Here is a 25370-nt window from a genome sequence, read left to right as displayed (position 1 = left end):
CCATGGACAATATTACTCAGTATGACCCATAGATTCAGAAACTGGATGTGCCTTTTCGACAATAAAGTTGACTCGCTCTAATATACATATACACTTGAACTTTATATGGACTGCTAAGCATTAAACTTTATCTACACTTCTGAAATTGCTGCTCAGAAAATTAGTACTCCTAAATTTTAATACGAATTTTACTCAGCTGCAAATGAAATGTGTGATACCTCTACAAATGGTGTGTGTCCTCTATTCACCTCAACCGATTCAGCTATAGGTTATACACTATGGCCAACAGAGGTGTGTGTCTCCGCTTTTCGGTACAACCCGTTCTGTAGCTAGTTATTTAACCACTGCCGCTAGATGGGTCTCCTAAACATTATCTAAGTGAGGATAAGCGTTTTTTTACCCGCAAATGTAGATGTATATACGTGTAAAAAACACGGCTATTTTTATTTTCTTTTAAATTTATTCTCGGGTCTGGCAATCCAAGCTGCACAAGAGCAAATTCAACTCTTCAAATATCATCCCAGAAATGAATTAAAGATATCAATATTTCTTTCTGGAATTACTTGTATTAGTGGTGTCTTCTGCTTGTACTAGATATGTTCGATAGCCCATCGTGTTTCAGCTTCACATTTTTCACATCTGAGCACAAATTCAATACATTTTGGCGTGGGATAGGTAGCTTATGAAAAGCAAAACCGCGTTCTTCAAGCGAATTCTGAGATAAAGCGATTTTGAAACAAATTCTTGGATAGAGCATAGAGCGTTTTTGAACTGGCAGCCGAGATAAGTAAAAACACAAATAAATACAATGCGTGATATACCTCCCAGGTGATTTAGGCCGGGCGGTATCTACATGTTTTATGCCGTCTCCGAACGGCATCTGCAAGCACAAATACACTAGTAGGACATGCCAAACCGCTGCCGAAAGGCGGCCGCGCATAAATATTTTCTAATTAAAAAAACTGCATTTCCCGGGCCTTGAACCCAGGACCTTCTTGGAGCCAAAATCGGAAATGAAAATGGACCAAAGCCGAAACTAAATTCTGAACCAAAAATGGACCTGAACCGGAAGAGAAACCGGAAGCGAAATCTGGAGCGAGGCTAGAACCGACGGCAGACCAAATTCGAAACTGAATCTGGAACCGAACCCTTGATCATAAACGGAATTGAAACTGTAACCGAATAACTGTAACCGAATTCGGATCCGAATCTAAAGCGAGATCGAAACCGGTCACGGAAACGTAACAAAACCAAACATAGATCGAAGCCAAAACTGAAACTGAATCCAGGCTCAAACCGGCAGCGCAACCGGGTACAAAACCGGAGCCGAACTCGTATCATTTCAAATAGGTCCCGAAATAATAGGGCTAGTAACTTAATGGTGTAATTTTCCAGAACAATATTCCTCAAATAACCATCAACATTGACGAAACTACCTTCGGATATCGTCACCTTCATTTTTTGTTAGAACAAAGGAGAGAAAATATCACTGAAGATGGGCCGAAACAGGTTTGTCTTCAAACCAAATTTGACAAGGAATGAGAAAATATATTTCCAATATTAAAAAAATACAAAATTTTTAAATGTTGGTGAAAATGAGGGGAAAGTTCTTGTTTGTCAATCACCCAAATATTTAAATATATAGATTTCCAAGAATTTACGACATCCCTTGCTCTGATACACCTGCAAATCACATCCAACATATACTGTATCCTCTGACGTATTATCCAGGTAATTAATGCGATGAAGCTTTGCTGTTGTTTTTACAAAAATGACATTTAAAAAAAAAGAGTTTGAGTGTTTGTTCGCTTCGAATCAAACGTTCAAACGCGTGTTTAATGGTATAATTCCAGCAGAAGGAGGGAGAAATGAAGAAAAGCAAGAGGAAGAGGGGTAAGAGAGAGGGAGTGTGAGATTGGATGGGGGGTGTGGAAGATTCAAACTTTACAAAAGCTATGCAGATAAACCAAAGTTGGAGCAGAACGTCTGTTGTTGATGTAAATTGCAAAGATTTTCTGTCAACCCTTCTCAAAGTTGGTTTGGACACGACCTGGTTTCGGTTTTTTCGTTAAACGAAGGACAGAAAATAGCACTAAAAATGGGCCGAAACAGGTTTGACTTCAAACTAAATTTGACAAGGAATGACAGAAAATCTTTCCAATATTGAAAAAATACAAAATTTTAAAATTTCGGTGAAAATGGGGCAAAGTTTGTCAAGCACCCTAACATTTAATTATTTTCCCAAACTTACGACATCCGTTGCAGATAATTAATGCGATGAAGTTTCACCACTATTTACCGAACTCTAAATATTTAGTGATTATTTAGAATTAATTAGTTATTGCTAGCAAATATTTTTTTTTTTGAAATTACAATCATAAATTTTATTGCATAATCGCTACAAATGGTAATACTATATTAGGCATTTGAGTCGTTTCTTATAAAAGTCGTTTAGGTACAATTTTTGAAAAAAAAAAAATTATACGGTTTAGTAAGAAAGATGTGCAATATTTTCTTTGAAGAAGTTTTCAAATTTGAACTTGCATCACTTTCTAAAACTACCACCTTTTTTGTAATATTTAAAAGCCATATTTATGCCAAATGTTTATTTTATGTACATACATATATATGTATGGGTGTGTGTACATTTGTTTTGATAATTTTATGGTTTCAAAATATTGAGGTTCCTTTATCTACGTTTAAAGAGACGCGATAAAAAAATGTTTACAAAATTTAATATTTCAAAGCCCAGCAATTGACGTAAGCAGATCTAAGTGGTATTTGAACCAATTTATTGCTAAGAGTAGAAATATTTACTAGTAGTAGGGTCTACACACGGTTACGTCAATGCAGCCGAGTATGATGCTGAGCACTTTTTCTTCAAAAGCTCGCAATAGAACTAGTACCGACAAATACTAGAGGAAAGAGTCGGTCAAATCACTGTCGATAGCGTTATGTAGCAAAAATGCTGAGCGGTCCAGAAGTGTATCAACAAAACAGCAACTTCGTAGAAACCACACTCCTGTTGAACGCAGGAACAACAGAACGCCAACCTGAAGTAATGCGAAAACGGTCCCGGGTCGGGCGACGGGTACAAAAGCGGTGGTTTTAAATCCCTGGACACACGGGTTGCTGCGACGGAAGCAATTATGGTGCATTAGGCAAAAAAAAATCGAAAACACGCCGATAACAAATTGCTGACATTCCGCTCACAATGCGATAACTTTTTGACATTATAGCGATTAATTTTTGATAAGAAATTGATATCTTTTCGATAGCAGGTCGATTACTTTTTGATAAATACTGCAAATTTTTCCATAACAACCCTTATAAATCATCGATGAAAAATCGGTAGCTCACTGATAACCTTCCTTATCGATAAGTGGGTATTTAATGTAATTTAGATCGCCTTTTATTTATTCTATTATTTTTGGACATGTAAGTTACAAGCTTCTAGGGGTGCGGCCTTTTTAGCTAGTTCATCCCCTTTTTCATTTTCATATATTCCAATATGGCCATGGACCCAATACAGATGTATATTTCTCTCTATCTCTATCCTGGGATTGCTTACACTCTAATACGCTTTTAAATGTTAGGCTCTGCGAGATTATTGCTGCCAATTTTAGCTGTTTTCTTCGAGTGTTTCTTCTGCTTTAGTCCGCCTGGAAAACACAGTGGTCTGGCAGCTTGTAGGATCTGATTATTTCCGGATCAGCACAGTATTCCACCGACACCATCTCTTCCATTAGGTTGGAGTCATCGGTTGTTGTTGTATTAACGATTAAGATACTCTCCGAAGGTTTTGGGCAGTGTTGTCGACGTTGATGGTACTTTGCCGGATATAGATCCGATTAAACCTTCTAGGCCATCCCGCCTCCCGCCCCCTAGTTCCATAGGGAACTTGGCGTGGCCAGAGCCCCGCCTGCTAAATATGTTTATGATATTCATATTTTTAACAGGATCTCCCTCCCATAGGTGATGTTGACAATTTGGTTGTGGAAGCTCTGACGCTATAGAGCATTGTAATGCGCTTATCAACCCCTTGAATCACTGAACTCATCGGTGGTATATAGTTGTATTGCCTTGTCCGTCGTTTAAGCGCCCAGGTTCTACGGCACGGTATGGACGGGGTTCAGATACACCACAGTCATAGTCAAATGTAGCAGCTCCTTAGCGTAGGACGTCTCCTTACAATGAAGTTCTATATAGTGAAGTTTACACTGCAATGTATAAATATCATTCAATTTATTTCCGGTAATCCAATCCAAAAATTCTACATCGATGCAAAAGCTCGTCTGACTTGTTAAGCATCAAAAAGTGAAAGAATGATGATGGGCTTTAGCGCTCAAACCCACAGACTCGAAAGGCGACTCTGTCAGAACAAATATTAAATGCATAAAAGTTTAAAATGCATTTCTCTCTTATACATACATAAATAGGTACAAAAATTATTGCACACATATCTAGGAAGTAAACTCATATGAGGTGATTATGACAGAACTAATGAACTGCATCAGAATATAACACAAAGCGAAGGTTCTGTCATAATCAGATGATATGCGGTTACTTCCTGGATGTATGACATGCATATCATCGCATGGGACCGTGAAAACATAAGGAAGTAGAATGAGCAAATAATGGTCGTATTACATGGAAAAATGTCGCAGACATTAGATATGATTATTAATTAGTACACTGATGTGGCATGTGGGGTCAAAAAAAGGCGAAATATTGATTGCTGACTATGTCTTTGACAGTTAGCCACAAGTTTATGGACTAAGCATTGCAGTGTGGGTTTATATTAAATTGATGCAAATAAACGGACGGGTATGGATAAATCCACTCATCGGCGGCATCGTTTCAGTAACTTCAGGTAGTTAACCTGGCTTTAAATTACATTTTAGATAAAAAGCGTCCTTCCTTTCCCTTTCTCCCTATCTATCCCATCGACAAACTCTATTAATCCTTAAAGTAAATACAAGAAGCGATATACCTCCGCGGAGATTTAGGCCGCATCTCTCTTCCAATTTCGGTGGTGCTCCTTTTTTCCTACAAATTGGCGGGATGGGATCTACATCTACGCTGAGAAGCTTTTCATGGAAGAAATACACTCGGAATGTTTGCCCCACCACTTTCGAGGGCCGACCTCGCTTAGAATGTTTTTTTTTTTTTAGTTGGAAAAAACTTTTTCCTAAAGACTTTGATGTTGCTTTTCCTGGGCCTTGAACGCAGGACATTTGGTATGGTAGGCGTGACCGCTACCACCACACGAAGACAGCCGCCCCTCAAATAGTTGCAGAGTGTTTAAATGACTTGTGAAACAAGTATCTTTCTTTTGTTTCGTTCATTAGCCGTTGAATACGCTGGTAATTCTCAACTGGCATAAACATACACAGCAGATCTAATTAAAGGTATCCGTGCATCTAGGCCTAATAATAGCAAAATAGTAAACACTTATCGCTTTCTCTATCTCCATCCAAATCAATATCCCATTCCCTATCTCCATCTCTATCCCTATCATAATTCCTACCCCTACCCTAATTCCTATCCCCATGTCCATTCATACATATATATCTAGAGAAGAAAAATGAGAAAAGAAGAAAGAGACTGCGAAGAAGATAGACACTTAGACAAAGTTAGAGAGATAGGGATCGATGGAGCGGGGGAGTGAGAAGGGGAGGGAACTAGAGAGAAAGGAAGGAATGGAAAAGGTGAAGAGGGAGCGCTAAAGGCAGAGGGAGGAGTGAATAAAATGATAAAGAATCAGAAGTTTCCAGTTATTTTACATTAGAGAACCATAAAATCCAATAAAACATGGAATAAGTAACTGTCTATTAATTTTGGGTGTGAATTCGTTTCAAGTTTACTGGTTCGGTCAATGAACGCACGACTAACAACACTTGCATCAGCAAATGTCAAAAACCTGTACGATAAACACACTAAGGTAGCAAATCGGCAAGGGCAGGTGAGCTTGACAGATTATTACATAAATAGGTTGTGCTGAAGAATGGTGCGAACTGAGTGTGATGCATTTTATAGCATTTATATCTGGTAATTTCTACGTAGAGATTTTTCATATTGATTTTTACTATCGATACCTTCCAATGGAAGCAGAGGATGGTATATTGTCACAAAGGATGGCGCTACAAAAAGGTCTTCGCAGAAGATTCTTTTACTTTCAATTCGCTAGAAGATTTTACGACATCAGTCCAATTCAATGCCAAGTCGCAGTTGTAACAGCTGGATTACACCTTCACAAATTGAATCACTCTGCAAGCCAATTGGGCGCACCGTGGGAGATCAATTCATCATCAAGCTGATTTACCCAACCCAGTGGCAGTATCCCCCTTACTCTGCCCGAAAATCGAAATGTCGATGAGAATACTTTCTGGGCCGAAAGGTCTTACTACATTCGCACAACATGGTCCCGACAGCGAGGCCTCATTAATATCATTCCCACGATAGTCAGTTCTACCTACCGGAATATCTCGGGTTTTATCCGATTAAGGGCTGTCGTAAAGCTTTTCATTAAAATTAGAAAAAGTATAGGAAAAGTCCAAAATCGCGTATTATGTATAGCCGAATTTTTTATTTTTATTTTTTTTGGTAAGCTCATATTTTACATAGCGTCGTTTTATCTATTGCATAACAAATCTTGTATGAAGTTGTGCAGCACTATTCCCTGAATTTCTGAATTTTGTCGTCAGTCATGAAAAGCTCTCAGTGAAAACTCATTTGCCGTTCTGAGTCGGCATATAATAAGTAGGTCCTGTCTCGCCTGTCTCGGTTTGAAATCTCTTCGGAGGTTATCGCGCCATACATTTCTCGCAAATTAACAATTGACATACATAGGCACATTTTCGCTTCTGATAAAATTATTTTACTTCTGATTATCGATCAGCTTGTTTTCGCGTCTTTTACCAATAAAGGCCGCGGCACAATGAAATTTTTCATATAGACGCGTTTAACCCAAGCTTATGCATTCCAGTAACATCGCCACAATCAACCAAGATGTTGCGTTTATAAATATGAAGGAACTTCAGACTTGGCAATTGAAGTTTTTTTCGCCTTGCCCATTCGCATAGAAAATTTCGCGAAGCACTGTTATAAAAATTCTCCCTATACAACAAAAATACTTGCCAACATATTTTGTGTCGTATTCATTTGTTATTTTGCAGTTTTTAATTGCGAACAATTTTAGAAAAGTTACCAGCGAGTGGGAAAAATAATTTCACTTGCAAAGTATGCCAGCACCCTTAGACAAAGCAAATGTCAAATTCTTGTTGTTGTTGTTGTAGTGCGCTTCCCACAAATGTCAAATTCTTCTTCTTATGCTTTGCTTGCAACAAGATTTGGGAGTTGGTTACTCTTCCATGTCAGATGGCGCCAATGTCGCTCAATCTATCGTCCTCCATTAAAATAAGTGCAATCTACTCATAATGCATAAGATTGAGTAAAACGCATCTATATGAAAAAATGCTTATGTGACGGGGCTTTAACAGGTTGCATTAAAAATTTTCGCAAAAGAATGATCTCATTCAGTATTATTCCACTTCTGAAAATTTATGATCTCATTCAGTATTATTCACTTCTAAAAATTTTGAAGAAATGAGCTTGTAATAGTAGATAAAAACTAAATAAACATACATTTTGCCTTATTAGACTTAACTGATTATTTAATTTATCACAGTTCTTAAGAAGTGACATGCTATCAATATACTTAATTAATTGCTTATGACTGTTATCCATATTCGTAAACCTTATCTGTGAGTACTAGAGATTACAGTTCTTATATTAGAGTAATTAACGCTGAAATTGGCTATCTCGTGGCAGAAATTATAGGAAAGAAAGCTGCTTAGATACAATGAGTACAAAAAGATTAATATGATTTTACACTTAAAATAACCTGCAAAACTGCGCAACTGTTTTAACAGTGTTTAACTCTCCCTAACTGTTTTAGTAGTATTTTCTTCTCCCTAATGGGCACAGAGCGACTTTCCGTATAAAAGAGTTTAACCTATATAAGCAAGATTTTAACCTATAACAATACCCATCGAAGTTCAGCCATTGGAGAGCTCTCATCTCTGTTTCATTGTAGAATGTCTATCAGATCTATAAACGGCGCCCTCCATTGACTTAAAAGCTTACGGACTATGTATGAATGAGGTTGATAGCTGTGCTAGTCTACGAAGACGCTCGCTATCTTCCCGACGATATTCATATAAGGGAAGGTGATGCCCCACATCTATAACTATAGACGTTAGTTGTCTAAGGGATGACTGGGGTGCTTTGCTACGTAAAAGCCGAGCTCTCTTAAGCATTTAAACGCCAATTTTTCATGAAGAAACACGCGTGAACGGCGCATATTTCTGAAGTAAATAAAAATGTATAAAATGTCACAGAAATCCTTCATATGTATATTTGTATTATTTATTCTTCTGCCGAATAAACCAACAATAAATTGAAAATAATGAGGTCAAAGAGAAGACATGGAATATTTCCTTACGGAAATTTCCACAATAAAATATCAACAAGAAGAAATATCAACATTGAAGAAAACATTCTCTGACACCTTCCTTTTTTTACTTCATATTTCATATGAACTCAACGTGTTGGTACTCTTCATCAATGTCAAAAACATTTATATCCGGTTGTTTTTTCATGAGATAAAGACTAAATATGCTATTGCTATGATCAGTTTATATTTAACATCCATTTAAACGCACGGAATTTGTCAAGAAAGCAAGAGCCAAAAAGAAAAGGAATTAATTTTATGAGGCGGAATTTCTTTTGTACTAGGGTTACTGTTTATATTCTGAGTTACTAATGAAAATATCATAAATGGTTTTTTTGCCATTCTCCATTTCATCTATTTAATAGGAAGAATCTTTTATAGATGTATATTGGAACGATTTTCCGTCATCCCTTGTCAAATTTGGTTTTGAGACAAACCGGTTTCGGCGTTGTGCCATCATCAGTGTCGATTTTCGTTCTGATCTGTTGTTGTCGTTCGTCCTGTATTTATAGTTCATAGGTACATGAGCAGGTATTGCCAAAATTGATGCTTCTTCATTCATATTTAGTTATGTGTATGTGCAGTGTGTTCATTCAGAACCGAGGGTGGCTTTTACTGGGGCAGGTAAAAATCCGTAATTTTAGTCGATTGACCTTCCTTGTAGGTTTGTTGTTTTGGTGCGTTTTTCACCCGAAAATATTCACCCTTTCAGAGGGTGGCGAAACAATTTTTCGTGTTCAAAAAAGATTTCGCCTTATTGGCAACTCTTTGTTCTGGCGAAATGAACAGCGGGGAAACCTAAATTTATTCACTTATATTTTACATTTGATATTCTTATAATTAGATGTACTTTTATTATTAGGAGTAAATAAATAAAATCGGAAATGCTGCTTGACTAGATGATCGGGAAAAAGTGTCGGACTTGTGGAAGCAGCTTACGTTATGTTTAAATAGCCTTAAGCCCCCATTACTGATACTTAGCATAGACTTGACTTGACTTGGCGTAAACTTGGGAACTGCGCCACGATTATACTCCACTTGGCGCATACAATCTGGCATCATAATCAGCGGTGAAATTTATTTTTAAATAAATGTCAATTTGTATGACAAAATGTCAAAATGAAATGGAAACATACAAATGGCATCTCAAAATGTAAACGCCACTTAGAACTTACATAGAAAATCAAAATTCAACAGACTTCTAAGTCAAGTTAAAGCTGGAGACATTGGTGCTTTATCGGTAACCGTATCGGTAACCTTTTAACGGCTGATTCGACCAACCTTATGAGAATCAATGCAATCGATTATTGGTGCCGCTAAGGTCGTAACCGTATCGTAGCCAACCAATTGGGTTTTGGTTTACCGTCGTAACGATAAACAGCTGATTACGTTATGGATACGGATACAGCGATACGACATACGGCACCAATGACTCCGGCTTAAGTGTTGCTAAGTTTTGAGTAATCAGTAACATGCAATGTTCATTTAACAGAACTGTGACAGTTCTCAAGCCAAGTCAAGTCTATGCTAAGTATCAGTAATGGGCCCTTTAGTCCACGTGTAAGAATGAAGCTGAGTGGGAAAAAAGTAAAATTCCTTTATTGCTAAGTATGTAAATTCCATTTTTTATGACAACGTATCCTTTTCTAGGTATGGAATGACCAAAAAGATATGTACGAAAGAAGTCGTCCAAAAATAAAATTTATGCGAAGGAGACAGGAGGCGGTCGCAACATCCTACAACTCCTGGTATTCCGAACTTTGTATCAAAATCGTGTGCAGTTTGACTTTGATCTTCTAATGCCGGCCAAGTTATCCATTGTGAACAAAGCAACGGTTCCAAAATGTTCAGCACCTCCGAAAGTACCTCACTGAAACAAGATTGGCTAAGACTCACCTCATAGTCCTTTCCAACGCCTTTTTGATCTCCTCCCTCAGCGAAAAAACGCAGACATGTGCTCAACTTTACAATGCGTGGAACATTTTTTTATAACTTTTTTATCTCTATTTTTGCTGTATTTTAAGGAATATATGCTCGTTTACAAAATATACACAATTGCAAGTAAATTATTTGTTCACTGCTAATTCACAATAAATCATCAGCTGTTTCGAAGTGAACTTTTGTTCTCCCGAAATTGCCGATAGGCGAAAAAAGTTCACCCGAATAAAAAATGTGAAGGCGAACACGTGCGAACTTCGCGATAAGGGTGATTAGGTTAGCTTGAACTGGCCGGCAATAAAGACCACATAGACTGAATGTGTCCATAAAATGACCAGAATATGTTTGACGACCAAACGGTGGAACCTCAATTAGGTACCAGGACTTATGTTATAGAATAACTCCGTACACTGGGAACCCAGTATAGATGTATGGTCCGGCCTGAGCGCAGTTTTGCAATTCTTCTTTGCATTCCAGAACACTTCTTGATGACTATAAATATATATATACATATGTATATTAGGGTGGGTCAAATTTATTGTTGAAAAGGCACATCCAGTTTCTGAATCTATGGGTCATACTGAGTAATATTGTCCATGGGAACATAGGTCTGAAATGAATTTCGGGCCTCCCTAACTTTGTTAGAAAATTTTATATCCCAATCCGGCTCTCACAAATAAATACATGAAAATAAATGTCAAATTCGGATTCGGATTGGGATATAAAATTTTCTAACAAAATTAGGGAGGCTCGAAATTCATTTCAGACCTATGGTCCCATGGACAATATTACTCAGTATGACCCATAGATTCAAAAACTGGATGTGCACCTGAAGTTTTTTCCCCCTTTTCCCCATATAATTTTACCCGCCCTAATGTATATATATTAGGGTGGGCCGTTTTATTAATCGATATCGCGCCATCGATTTTTCGAGAGGATTTGAGCTCAAGAAAAAAAGTTCCACTACGCATACCCAAAAAATAATTTTCGAGCCTGCGACTTTCGACTTTGATTTTAAGGTATTTTTCATGACCTACTAAAAAAATTTACGTTATTGATATTAGCAACAAATTGTAGGTTTACAAACGGCGATGGATACTAGGACATGTTTCTGAATTTCTCTTCTTCATCAGATAGCCTTTCGGGAGCTGAGGATTGAACTCGAATGTCCAACATTCATATCAGTGCAAACGCAGATGCCTTTAGCTGCTCAGCCATATGAATGTCCCGTTGTTCGCTGTGCAATTGGTCTCTAAGAGTTGCCTTTTTGTTTCTATTCCTTTTGATCACCATGTAGGCACATACACTCTGAATGTAGTTTATTCCTAATAGTGTGGATATGATTTTAGGCGCGCTTTTGAAAGCTTAGTAACATTTGTTCGGATTTTTACAGTATTTGTTTTTAATACTTCCGCTGTTTCTATTATATCAATATGATCATATGTATTTAATTAGCGAGCTTTGCTCATATTGCTTTATACAAAAATTGTAAGTTTACAAACGGCGATTGTAAAATTTTCAAAAAAACTATTATCAACAACGTTTTTAGCGGACATTTTTGGGTCGGACGGGGTATACATATGGATTTTTTTTAGTAGGTCATGAAAAAAACCTTAAAAATCAAAGTCGAAAAAAGTCAAAATAAAATAATAAAAAAAAAATTTTAAGTTAAACGGTTTTATTGAAAACAATACTTACATGAAGTAATAATAGTACGAAAAGCTAGAAAATAATTAGGTAGGTCCTGATTAAGGTTCAGTTGGTTTTACTTATGACTATCAATAGAAATATGACGCGTGAATATCTCGATCCTTGCGCCTCCTAGCGGCGATTTGTTTTGATAGGTCGCTTTTTATTCTTGCATGTATTATGTGTTCCAAGCATGAGCCAAATCGGACCACAAATACGATTTTTGTGAATATCTCGATCTTGCGCCACCTAGCGGCGATTTTTTTTTCATAAGTCGCTTTCTATTCTTGTATGTATTATGTGTTCCAAGCATGAGCCAAATCGGACCACAAATACGATTTTTGTGAATATCTCGATCCTTGCGCCACGTAGCGGCGATTTTTTTTCATAAGTCGCTTTTTATTCTTGCATGTATTATGTGTTCCAAGCATGAGCCAAATCGGACCACAAATACGATTTTTGTGAATATCTCGATCCTTGCGCCACCTAGCGGCGAATTTTTTTTCATAAGTCACTTTCTATTCTTGTATGTATTATGTGTTCCAAGCATGAGCCAAATCGGACCACAAATACGATTTTTGTGAATATCTCGATCCTTGCGCCACCTAGTGGCGATTTTTTTTCTAAGTCGTTTTCTGTTCTTGTATGTATTATGTGTTCGAAGCATGAGCCAAATCGGACCACAAATACGATTTTTGTGAATATCTCGATCCTTGCGCCACCTAGCGGCGATTTTTTTTCATGTCGCTTTTTATTCTTGCATGTATTATGTGTTCCAAGCATGAGCCAAATCGGACCACAAATACGATTTTTGTGAATATCTCGATCCTTGCGCCACCTAGCGGCGATTTTTTTTTGATAGGTCGCTTTCTATTCTTGTATGTATTATGTGTTCCAAGCATGAGCCAAATCGGACCACAAATACGATTTTTGTGAATATCTCGATCCTTGCGCCACCTAGCGGCGATTTTTTTCATAAATCGCTTTTTATTATTGCATGTATTATGTGTTCCAAGCATGAGCCAAATCGGACCACAAATACGATTTTTGTGAATATCTCGATCCTTGCGCCACCTAGCGGAGATTTTTTTCATAAGTCGCTTTCTATTCTCGTATGTATTATGTGTTCCAAGCATGAGCCAAATCGGACCACAAATACGATTTTTGTGAATATCTCGATCCTTGCGCCACCTAGCGGCAATTTTTTTTTCATAAGTCGCTTTTTATTCTTGCATGTATTATGTATTCCAAGCATGAGCCAAATCGGACCACAAATACGATTTTTGTGAATATCTCGATTCTTACGCCACCTAGCGGCGATTTTTTTTTTTCATAAATCGCTTTTCTTGTATGTATTATGTGTTCCAAGCATGAGCCAAATCGGATCACAAATACGATTTTTGTGAATATCTCGATCCTTGCGCCACCTAGCGGCGATTTTTTTTCATAAGTCACTTTCTATTCTTGTATGTATTATGTGTTCCAAGCATGAGCCAAATCGGACCACAAATACGATTTTTGTGAATATCTCGATCCTTGCGCCACCTAGCGGCGATTTTTTTTTCATAAGTCGCTTTCTATTCTTGTATTATTATGTGTTCGAAGCATGAGCCAAATCGGACCACAAATACGATTTTTGTGAATATCTCGATCCTTGCGCCACCTAGCGGCGATTTTTTTTTATGTCGCTTTTTATTCTTGCATGTATTATGTGTTCCAAGCATGAGCCAAATCGGACCACAAATACGATTTTTGTGAATATCTCGATCCTTGCGCCACCTAGCGGCGATTTTTTTTGATAGGTCGCTTTCTATTCTTGTATGTATTATGTGTTCCAAGCATGAGCCAAATCGGACCACAAATACGATTTTTGTGAATATCTCGATCCTTGCGCCACCTAGCGGCGATTTTTTTTCATAAGTCACTTTCTATTCTTGTATGTATTATGTGTTCCAAGCATGAGCCAAATCGGACCACAAATACGATTTTTGTGAACATCTCGATCCTTGCGCCACCTAGCGGCGATTTTTTTTTCATAAGTCGCTTTCTATTCTTGTATGTATTATGTGTTCGAAGCATGAGCCAAATCGGACCACAAATACGATTTTTGTGAATATCTCGATCCTTGCGCCACCTAGCGGCGATTTTTTTTTCATAAGTCGCTTTCTATTCTTGTATGTATTATGTGTTCGAAGCATGAGCCAAATCGGACCACAAATACGATTTTTGTGAATATCTCGATCCTTGCGCCACCTAGCGGCGATTTTTTTTGATAGGTCGCTTTCTATTCTTGTATGTATTATGTGTTCCAAGCATGAGCCAAATCGGACCACAAATACGATTTTTGTGAATATCTCGATCCTTGCGCCACCTAGCGGCGATTTTTTCATAAGTCGCTTTTTATTCTTGCATGTATTATGTATTCCAAGCATGAGCCAAATCGGAGCACAAATACGATTTTTGTGAATATCTCGATTCTTGCGCCACCTAGCGGCGATTTTTTTTCATAAATCGCTTTCTATTCTTGTATCTATTATGTGTTCCAAGCATGAGCCAAATCGGACCACAAATACGATTTTTGTGAATATCTCGATCCTTGCGCCACCTAGCGGCGATTTTTTCATAAGTTGCTTTTTATTCTTGCATGTATTATGTATTCCAAGCATGAGCCAAATCGGAGCACAAATACGATTTTTGTGAATATCTCGATTCTTGCGCCACCTAGCGGCGATTTTTTTTCATAAATCGCTTTCTATTCTTGTATGTATTATGTGTTCCAAGCATGAGCCAAATCGGACCACAAATACGATTTTTGTGAATATCTCGATCCTTGCGCCACCTAGCGGCGATTTTTTTTTCATAAATTGCTTTCTATTCTTGTATGTATTATGTGTTCGAAGCATGAGCCAAATCGGACCACAAATACGATTTTTGTGAATATCTCGATCCTTGCGCCACCTAGCGGCGATTTTTTTTCATGTCGCTTTTTATTCTTGCATGTATTATGTGTTCCAAGCATGAGCCAAATCGGACCACAAATACGATTTTTGTGAATATCTCGATCCTTGCGCCACCTAGCGGCGATTTTTTTTTGATAGGTCGCTTTCTATTCTTGTATGTATTATGTGTTCCAAGCATGAGCCAAATCGGACCACAAATACGATTTTTGTGAATATCTCGATCCTTGCGCCACCTAGCGGCGCTTTTTTCATAAGTCGCTTTTTATTCTTGCATGTATTATGTATTCCAAGCATGAGCCAAATCGGAGCACAAATACGATTTTTGTGAATATCTCGATTCTTGCGCCACCTAGCGGCGATTTTTTTTCATAAATCGCTTTCTATTCTTGTATCTATTATGTGTTCCAAGCATGAGCCAAATCGGACTACAAATACGATTTTTGTGAATATCTCGATCCTTGCGCCACCTAGCGGCGATTTCTTTTCATAAGTCGCTTTTTATTCTTGCATGTATTATGTGTTCCAAGCATGAGCCAAATCGGACCACAAATACGATTTTTGTGAATATCTCGATCCTTGCGCCACCTAGCGGCGATTTTTTTTGATAGGTCGCTTTCTATTCTTGTATGTATTATGTGTTCCAAGCATGAGCCAAATCGGACCACAAATACGATTTTTGTGAATATCTCGATCCTTGCGCCACCTAGCGGCGATTTTTTCATAAGTCGCTTTCTATTCTTGTATGTATTATGTGTTCCAAGCATGAGCCAAATCGGACCACAAATACGATTTTTGTGAATATCTCGATCCTTGCGCCACCTAGCGGCGATTTTTTTTGATAGGTCGCTTTCTATTCTTGTATGTATTATGTGTTCCAAGCATGAGCCAAATCGGACAACAAATACGGTTTTTGTGAATATCTCGACCCATGTGTCACCTAGCGGCGATTTTGTTTCACAGGTCGATTTCTATTCTTGCATGTATAATGTGTTCGAAATATGAGCCAAATCGGGCCACAAATACGATTTTTGTGAATATCTCGATCCATGCGCCACCTAGCGGCGATTTCTTTCTTATTATTGCATTGTCATCGGGTTCTCAACTATATTCCAAGTTTCCAGCTTGTAGCTTATCGGGAAGTTACTTAAATTTCAATTACAAAATTCGTTCACAACGGCATGCAGCCTGCCTGTCAACTCAAGCTAAATAAAACCGTTTAAAAATGGAATTTCGCAGGCTCGGAAATTATTTTTTTGGGTATGCGTAGTGGAACTTTATTTCCTGAGCCCAAATCCTATCGAAAAATCGATGGCGCGATATCGGTTAACTTTCGTCCATACAAATCGACCGACCCTAATATATGTATATATGGGGTATTTCATCCCATTTCGACCAATTTTGAACCCGACCCCTTTAGAATTGGCTGAAAGTTTTTTTCTTTTTCTAGCTTACGAAAGAAGTTTTTCAGAATTTTTTCAAATTTTTTCATCCAACTCAAAAAAAGTTATGAATTTTAAAAAAAACATCGGTTTTGTTTTCAAAATGCTATAACTTTTTCAAAAATTTACCGTTTGGGATCTTTTTTTTTTTTTTTAAAAAATTGTTTTTAAATGTACTTTTCGGAAAAAATACAAAAAAATTTTTAAAGTTTTTTTTTTAATTTTTCAGTTTTTCGAGATTTTTCGAATTTCGCCATTTTTTTTTTTTTCATAAAATACTTCAATCTATTCTGCAATCATCCCCAATAATCCCGGAGTGGGCCGATTTTTTTTTTATTTAATTGAAAAAAAACATTATCAAAAATAAAATTTTTTTTTTATCAATTTTATTTATATAACAAAAAAATGTAAGAAAATGATTTTTAATCATTTAATTATTAATTTAATAAATTAAAATTTAATGATTTTTAATCATTTAATGATTTTTAGTCATTTTAATCGTAGATTACCATAATACGTATATAAAGAAAAGAATTCTTAAAAATCATTTTCTTACATTTTTTTGTTATATAAATAAAATTGATAAAAAAAAATTTTATTTTTGAAAATTTTGTTTCAATTAAATAAAAAAAAAAATATTAAAACAAAATTTTTAAAAAAAAAAAGATCCCAAACGGTAAATTTTTGAAAAAGTTATAGCATTTTGAAAACAAAAACCGTGTTTTTTTAAAAATTCATAACTTTTTTTGAGTTGGATAAAAAAATTTGAAAAAATTCTGAAAAACGTCTTTCGTAAGCTAGAAAAAGAAGAAAAACTTTCAGCCAATTCTAAAGGGGTCGGGTTCGAAATTGGTGGAAATGGGATGGAATACCCCATATATATATATATATATATATATATATATATATATATATATATACGCGACTGCAGCTTAAACACGCTTCCACCAGAATTTCTGCTGCTTTCTTCGCGGCTATGATTTTTGCCTGAAAGACGCGTGAACGCCAGAACTTAGCGACAAAGTCTCTTTCCCACCACGAATCCGACGCTGAAACTGCGCTTATTCGTATGGCCACTCCAACAGATGTCACAATTTTTGATCTTCTTTCTTCCTTGCTTCGTCCAACGCATTTCTTGTATGGCGGTGATGTCGGATTTTGCTTTGACGAGGACATCAACCAGCCGGGCATCTGCACCAATCCCATTCAGGGAGCGGACGTTCCAGGTGCATGCCCTCGATTCATTGCCATTCAAACGTTTGCCATGGTCGTCATCAATAGAGTGTATTTATCCGAGGCTTGTTGGTATATTTCATTGTAGTATGGTTTTACGTGGCGGGTCTCAAGCCCAGCGCACAACCCGCTCAGCGGGGGTGAAAATATTACTTGCGCGTTTATATAGTGAGCCGTTTGCTCCAAGACAGAAACCCGCTTGCAGCCGCACCTAGAGGTGTACAGACGCTGCCGATGAGATCTCCCCGGCTAGCCCTTAAACCGATTATGTCAGAGTGGCCTAGCCAGGTTGCCGCCTTCTCACATTAGCTCACCGCTAAACGGATGTTTAGCGGTTACCCAGAGGATACTTGGCCGCAAGCGACCGGCAGTAGTGAGCTGCTTGAACCGCATGCAAAAGAAACGCTCTGGCCATTCCCAGGTGAATGGCGATCAGAAGCTTTCCCCACTTTCGTGGACATCTACACACGGCTCCACCCTCCTACTGATTCTATATATATTTCACATTTTATCAGGGAGATATTATCCCAGTTTATACTCCGGCAACGAACTAAGCGGACCCTATCTTTTTGCCCAAAATCTGCGTTAAAAAAAATATATATAGATATACGTGCCTATAAGGGTATGGGGATATTTAACGACAAAAGAGTAGCGGATAAAACTTTAGAAATTATAATTCATTTGAATTCTCAATGCAAATATCTTAATAAATTATAATAAAATATAGCTTCCTTTTTCTTTTAAAACTCAAATGTCGCGAATCGATCCGCGTTCCACCCGCACAGAATCCACTGAATATCGCAGTAAAATTCTCCCTTCTAAAATATTTATTACATTTCTGAATAATTTAAATCAACCTCTCCTATCGCCCATTTACTAATAACAAGTTATATTTAAATAAAATAATTTAAAAAAAAATTTTAGTTAAACGGTTTTATTGAAAACAATACTTACATGAAGTAATAATAATACTAAAAGCTAGAAAATAATTAGGTAGGTCCTAGGTAGTAGTCATCACACTCATCAATCTAGGGCGTTTTCTAGGCGAAATTTCCAAAAATGTGAGGCGTAGCATAACCTGATTAAGGTTCAGTTGGTCTTACTTATGACTATCAATAGAAACTTTACGCGTCCAACGCTTTTATTTAATTGTCTGATCAACGCCCTAGATTGATGAGTGTGATGACTACTACCTAGGACCTACCTAATTATTTTCTAGCTTTTAGTATTAATATTACTTCATGTAAGTATTGTTTGCAATAAAACGCTTTAATTATGATTGTTTAGCGACCTATTAAATTTTACCTTTTTACTTGCTGGCTCGAGTTTAATACTCCTCGTTATACAGTACGAATGTAAAATAATGTAGGTATCAAGTGTTTTGATTAAAATATAAATTTATTGTTTGTTACATTAAATGTTTTTATGTTTGTTGTTAGTTCGCCCTTGAAGACGATTACCGATGTGTAATCGAAATATATTGGCACAAAATATAAACACAGTGTTTTTATTTATATGACCTCGAGCCAGCAAGTAAAAAGGTAAAACGCTTTAACTTAAAATTTTTTTTTTAATTATTTTATTTTCAAGTTTTTAGTTTTTATTTAATTGCCTATTATTTCTCAATCTATTTAGTTCATTTAGTGACTTATTATTACAAGGACTTTCCTGACAATTTGTTACAATCTAATTCCCCAATACATAATCCTTCCAAAGACTTTACTTGACTCTGCGTCACGTATGCTTGTCCCTCCTCCAACTCCAAAATATTTTGATGTCACTTCTACCGGACTGTATGTAATATTTGTTCCAAATATGGACCGAATCGGACCACAAATACGATTTTTGTGAATATCTTGATCTTTGCGCCACCTAGCGGCGATTTTTTTATAAGTCGCTTTCTATTATTGTATTATATTCCAAGGTTCAAGATTGTAGCTTATCGGGAAGTTACTTAAATTTCAATTACAAAATTCGTGCCAGCCATCCAACCAGCCAGCCAGCCTGTCAAGTTAACCTAAATAAAATCGTTTAAAAACAACTTTCGCAGAAGAATGGTGTTATGCATTTATTCTGTAATATTCCACTTCTGAAAATTTAGCAGAAACAAGCTTCAAACCTTAAAAAGAAAAAAACGAAAAAAGTCGTTAAATTTAGTTATTGCTGTTGTAGCGATAAAGACTCTCCCTGAATGTTTTGAGGAGTGTTACCGCTGTTGTTGTTGTTGTAGCAGTACTTCGCGCCATCCAATAGGTGCGACCGATCACAAATTGTCATCAATGGGGGTGGACCATAATGAGAGGGGTGTTAGAGGGGTTGGTTCCACAATACAGTTAAAGAGATTGGGGGATTGTCATGTGGGGACACATTACAAGCAGGACATATTTTGTATGTCGGAGTTGATTCTGGATAGGTGAGAGTTTAACCTGTTACAGTATCCATATCGAAGTTGAGCTAGAGTGAATCGCGTTTCCCTAGGGAGAGTGCGCTCCTCTTCTGCTAGTTTTGGGTATTGTTCTTTGAGTACAGGATTTACCGGGCAATTCTTGGCATAGAGGTCCGACGCCTGTTTGTGGAGTTCACCGAGGACCTGCTTGTGTTTTTTAGCTTCATACGGCTGTGTTCTCATGTGCCGTATTTCCTCATAATGCTTACGGAGATTACTCCTTAAGCCCCTGGGCGGTGTAGGCTCATCAATCAGATGTCTGTTGGGATGCCTAGGTTTCTGGGTATTCAACAGGAACTGTTTGGTTAGCATTTCATTTCTCTCCCTAATGGGGAGTATTCTCGCCTCATTATGTAGATAGTGTTCTGTTTACATCGCTTGACCGGACCTGGCCTTGACGTTCCAGGACACTGTCCATGCGGCCGATGTCGGGATCGAATAGATTATATTGCACTGAGTGGTGGGTGACAAACACGAGACCGCCTCCATTTCCGCTCTGTTGTGGTTGTAGCGATAAGGTTGCTCCCCGAAGGCTTTGGGGAGTGTTATCGATGTGATGGTTGTTGTTGTTGTAGCAATGCTCGCCCCACCTAATAGCCGCGACCGATCACAAATTGTCATCAATATCCTCTAACGGGAGTCCAAGGAAACTTGCCGTTTCAACAGGGGTGGACCATAAGGAAAGGGCTGTTAGAGGCGTTGGTTCCACATTACAATTGAAGAGATGGTTGGTATCATGTGGGGACACATTGCAAACGGGGCATACATTTTGTATGTCGGGGTTGATTCTGGATAGGTAAGAGTTTAACCTGTTACAGTATCCTGAACGAAGTTGAGCAAGAGTGACACGCGTTTCCCTGGGGAGTATGCGTTCCTCTTCCGCAAGTTTTGGATAATTTTCGTTAAGCACTGGATTCACCGGGCAATTCCCGGCATAAAGGTCCGACGTCTGTTTATGGAGTTCACCAAGGACCTGCTTGTGTTTTTTCACTTCATACGGCTGGGTTCTCAGGTGCCGAATTTCCTCAAAATGCTTACGGAGATGACTCCTTAAGCCCCTAGGCGGTGCTGGTTCATCAATCAGATGTCTGTTGGGATGCCCAGGTTTCTGGGTAATCAACAGGAACTGTTTGGTCAGCATCTCATTTCTCTCCCTGATGGGGAGTATTCTCGCCTCATTATGCAGATGGTGTTCTGGGGACATAAGCAGACAGCCCGTGGCGATTCTGAGAGCAGTATTTTGGCAGGCCTGTAGTTTCTTCCATTGCGTGATTTTTAGGCTTGGCGACCATATGGGTGACGCGTAGCACGTAATCGGCTGGCTATTTGCTTTGTATGTAGTCATCAGCGTTTCTTTATCTTTTCCCCAAGTACTGCCAGCGAGGGATTTGAGGATTTTGTTACGACTCTGAATTCTCGGAACAATTGCGGCTGCGTGCTCACCAAAATGTAGATCCTGATCAAACGTCACACCCAAGATTTTGGGGTGTAGGACAGTCGGTAGCGTAGTGCCATCGACGTGGATGTTCAAAATGGTCGACATTTGGGGCGTCCATGTTGTAAATAAGGTCGCGGAAGATTTAGTCGGTGATAATGCCAGGTTTCACGAGGCGAAAAAACTGGAGAGATCAGGGAGGTAGCCGTTTATTTTATTGCATAGCGCATCGATCTTTGGGCCTGGGCCTGTGGCTATTATTGTGCAGTCATCGGCGTAGGAAACGATTGTGACTCCTTCCGGTGGTGAAGGTAGCTTAGATATGTAGAAATTAAACAAAAGTGGGGATAGGACACCACCCTGTGGCACCCCTTGTTTAATTCTCCTTGGTTTTGATGTTTCGTTTCTAAATTGCACCGATGCCTGCCGCCCACCCAGATAATTTGCGGTCCACCTTTTAAGACATGGGGGAAGGGTAGACCCTTCCAGGTCCTGCAGTAACGAGCCATGGTTGACCGTATCAAAAGCTTTTGATAGGTCTAGCGCTACGAGTACTGTTCTATGGTGGGGGTATTGATTTAAACCGCAATTTATCTGGGTGCTAATGGCATTTAGCGCGGTGGTAGTGCTATGGAGTTTTCTGAAGCCATGCTGATGAGGGGCTAGCTGCAAATTTGCTTGGAAATAAGGGAGCAAAATGGCTTCAAGCGTCTTTGCCACTGGCGATAGGAGAGATATCTGACGATACGACTCACCTATGTTAGCTGGTTTCCCAGGCTTTAGTAGCGGGACCACCTTGGCCATTTTCCATTTCTCAGGTATGACAAAGTTGGAAAGAGACAGATTGAAGACATGCGCTAAATATTTGAAACCCTCTTTCCCTAGGCTTTTAAGCATCGGCATGGCTATGCCGTCTGGGTCCACTGCTTTGGATGGTTTAGCACGACCAATGGCGTCCTCAACCTCTTTAGCGGTGATGGTGATTGGTGACGCGCTGAATTTGTGTTTATGTGCGTGTCTATTGGCTCTCCGTCTATCTTTGTCGACCGTAGGATGCATTATATATTGTCGGCAGAAAGCGCTCGCGCATTTTTTCGCGTCCGACAGCACTTTGTCGCCAAAGGCGATGGAAACTTTGTCTTTGTGCTTAGTCGGATTCGATAGGGACTTTACGGTGGACCAAAGTTTACCCACATCGGTAGAGAGGTTACAACCTCTTAGGTGCTCCTCCCATTTCGCCCGCTTGTGTTCATCCACAAGCAATCTGATGCGTTGGTTTATATCCCTTATTTGGGGGTCGCCTGGATCAAGCTGTCTTATAAGGTCACGTTCTCTCGCTAAGTTTGCGGCCTCCGCCGGGAAGTGGGCCGGATTTCGGGAATTCTCCCGGCGGCAATGAAATGTGCCGAGGCGGATTTAATGACCTTACGGAAGGCACGCTCCCCTTGGCGGGCATCAGTCGGGATAGGGAGGGCAGCTAGGCGGCTGTCTGTAAAGGATTTATATTCTTCCCACTTTCCTTTTTTGAAGTTTATGAAAGTGCGTTTTTCAGTGACGATGAAGTCGGCGGTACGCTCAAGCGAAATAAGTATGGGCAGGTGGTCGGATGCCAATGTTACCATCGGCTGCCAGTTGACGTAGTTTACGAGCTCTGCGCTCACGATTGAGATATCTGGCGAGCTGTGACAGCTTCCTACCATACGTGTGGGGGCGTCTCCGTTTATTGTGCAGAACGTTGTTTCTTCTATTTGATCCGCCAACATCTCACCCCTACTGTCCGCCCGCAAGTTTGAATGCCATAGATCATGATGGGCATTGAAATCGCCTAAGATAATGCGATTGTTGCCAGTGAGTAAGGCCCTGATATTAGGGCGGTATCCACTGGGGCAACAGGTGGCAGGAGGGATGTAGATGTTGATGATTTCTAGGTTTGCATCGCCTGACCGGACAGATAGGCCTTGACGTTCTAAGACATTGTCCCTGCAGTCGATGCCAGGATCAAATATATAATGTTGCACAGAGTGGTATATGATAAACGCGAGACCGCATCCATTTCCGCTCTCGCGATCTTTCCTGTGGGCGTTATACCCAGAGCAGGTCTGCAATGCAGATCTTGCTGTGAGTTTAGTCTCTTGAATCGCAGCAATGCGGATGTTGTGCCGCTTCATGAAATCGACTATCTCCGTAATCTTCCCAGTTAGTCCATTACAGTTTAACTGCAGAATTCTGAAGTGCATAAGGGGAGACGTCGCCACTCAGGGGGTAAGTGACGGGTGACTACGCCTGGGTTGTGGAAGGCCAGGACGCAATTGCTGTGGTGGCCCTGGGACTGGGCGTCCTTGGGCAAGCATTTGGGTACCCGGATGATTTGGGTTTGCGACCTGACAACATGGCGCGATGAAACCCGTCGGGGGGTTGCCGTCGCGGAGACCAGAACATCTAGGAAAGTGGCACCACCCAAGGCAGGAGCTGCATTGGGCGGATGTCGCAAACCTATTTATTCTGTGCTGGCAGACGGTGCAAACGGAGGTAGGGACTAAGAGTCTGTTTCCCTGACCTGCACGATTGCTGCCGGAAAATATGGGGGGAGAAGACGGGGGCATGTGATGGTCCTTTGCCGGATACAGATCCGGTACGCTCCAGTACCACAGCACCATTTAGGTGCTAGCCCGACCATCTCTGGAACGATTTATGTGGCCACATTAAACCTTCAGGCCATTCCCTCCCTCCACACCCCCAAGTTCCATGAGGAGCTTGGGGGCGCCAGAGCCTCGTCTGTTAGTGAAACAGGATTCGCCGCGGATAGGTGAGGCTGACAATTGGGTTTGGAGAAGCTATATATTGGCGTTGCGCTACACAGCCCCTTGAATCTGGTATCTTAGTCGCCTTACGACAGGAAAACCTATCGCGGGTATATTGTGATCCCCTAACTCGCTGGGGGACCATTTCCGCTCTCGCGATCTTTTCTGGGGACGTTATACCCAGAACATGTCTGCAGTGCAGATCTTGCTACGAGTTTGGTCTCTTGGATCGCAGCAATGCGGAAATTAGTCCCGCTGCAAGGATAAGCTGGGAGGATAACAATTTGTGGGAGGGACGCAACAAATTAAGTGGGATTACACTGAAATAACACTGAATGACATTGGTCGGGAAAAATCCCGAGTCGATCCGGTAAATAGAACCGGCTGACTTGGGAAGCGTGTTACCGCTGCGTTCTGACAACAAGCACCATTAAGGTACTTGCCCGACCATCTCGGGAACGATTTAATGACCACATTGAACCTTCTAGGCCATAACGCTTCCCCCGTAGGTTTACAATTGGGTTGCTGTAGCTGTGAATTGCGCTTATCAACTCCTTAAATCCCTCGGTACATTTAGTTTATTTAGGTTTTACTGCATTAAACTGTTATCCACACTCCTATACGTAAACTTTATCTCTGAGTACTCTAGATGACAGTTCCGAGAGGCCGGTGGTTTTGAAGAAATAAATTTGTTTATCGTCTCTACAAAACTAACAGGCAAAACAGCTAGGGTGTATTCGAGCCGCAAATATTTACAATAGTTTGGCTACAAAGCTGCTTAGTTGATAGTATGTTGCTTACACTCAAGCTGATGTGCTGCAATAGCACAATGAACATTTTTATGTTGCTTTTGATTTGCTAGCGATTACCAATTAGATTTGACAGTATTTTATTCAACGAACGCGTGACGTTGC

At 39.4% G+C, this 25370-nt stretch overlaps 1 protein-coding gene across 1 annotated transcript in view; it reads right to left on the bottom strand.

The window, feature by feature from the left end:
- Ip6k (Inositol hexakisphosphate kinase) overlaps positions 1-25370 on the bottom strand; it is a 281451-nt gene that overhangs the window by 237337 nt on the left and 18744 nt on the right. The window lies entirely within an intron of this gene.

This window comes from Eurosta solidaginis, chromosome 3 (genome assembly GCF_040869045.1).
Source record: "Eurosta solidaginis isolate ZX-2024a chromosome 3, ASM4086904v1, whole genome shotgun sequence".
In the NCBI taxonomy this organism is placed as follows: domain Eukaryota; kingdom Metazoa; phylum Arthropoda; class Insecta; order Diptera; family Tephritidae; genus Eurosta; species Eurosta solidaginis.
The sequence above is the reverse complement of the archived record's forward strand: the minus strand, read 5'-3'. Positions and strand labels throughout refer to the sequence as shown.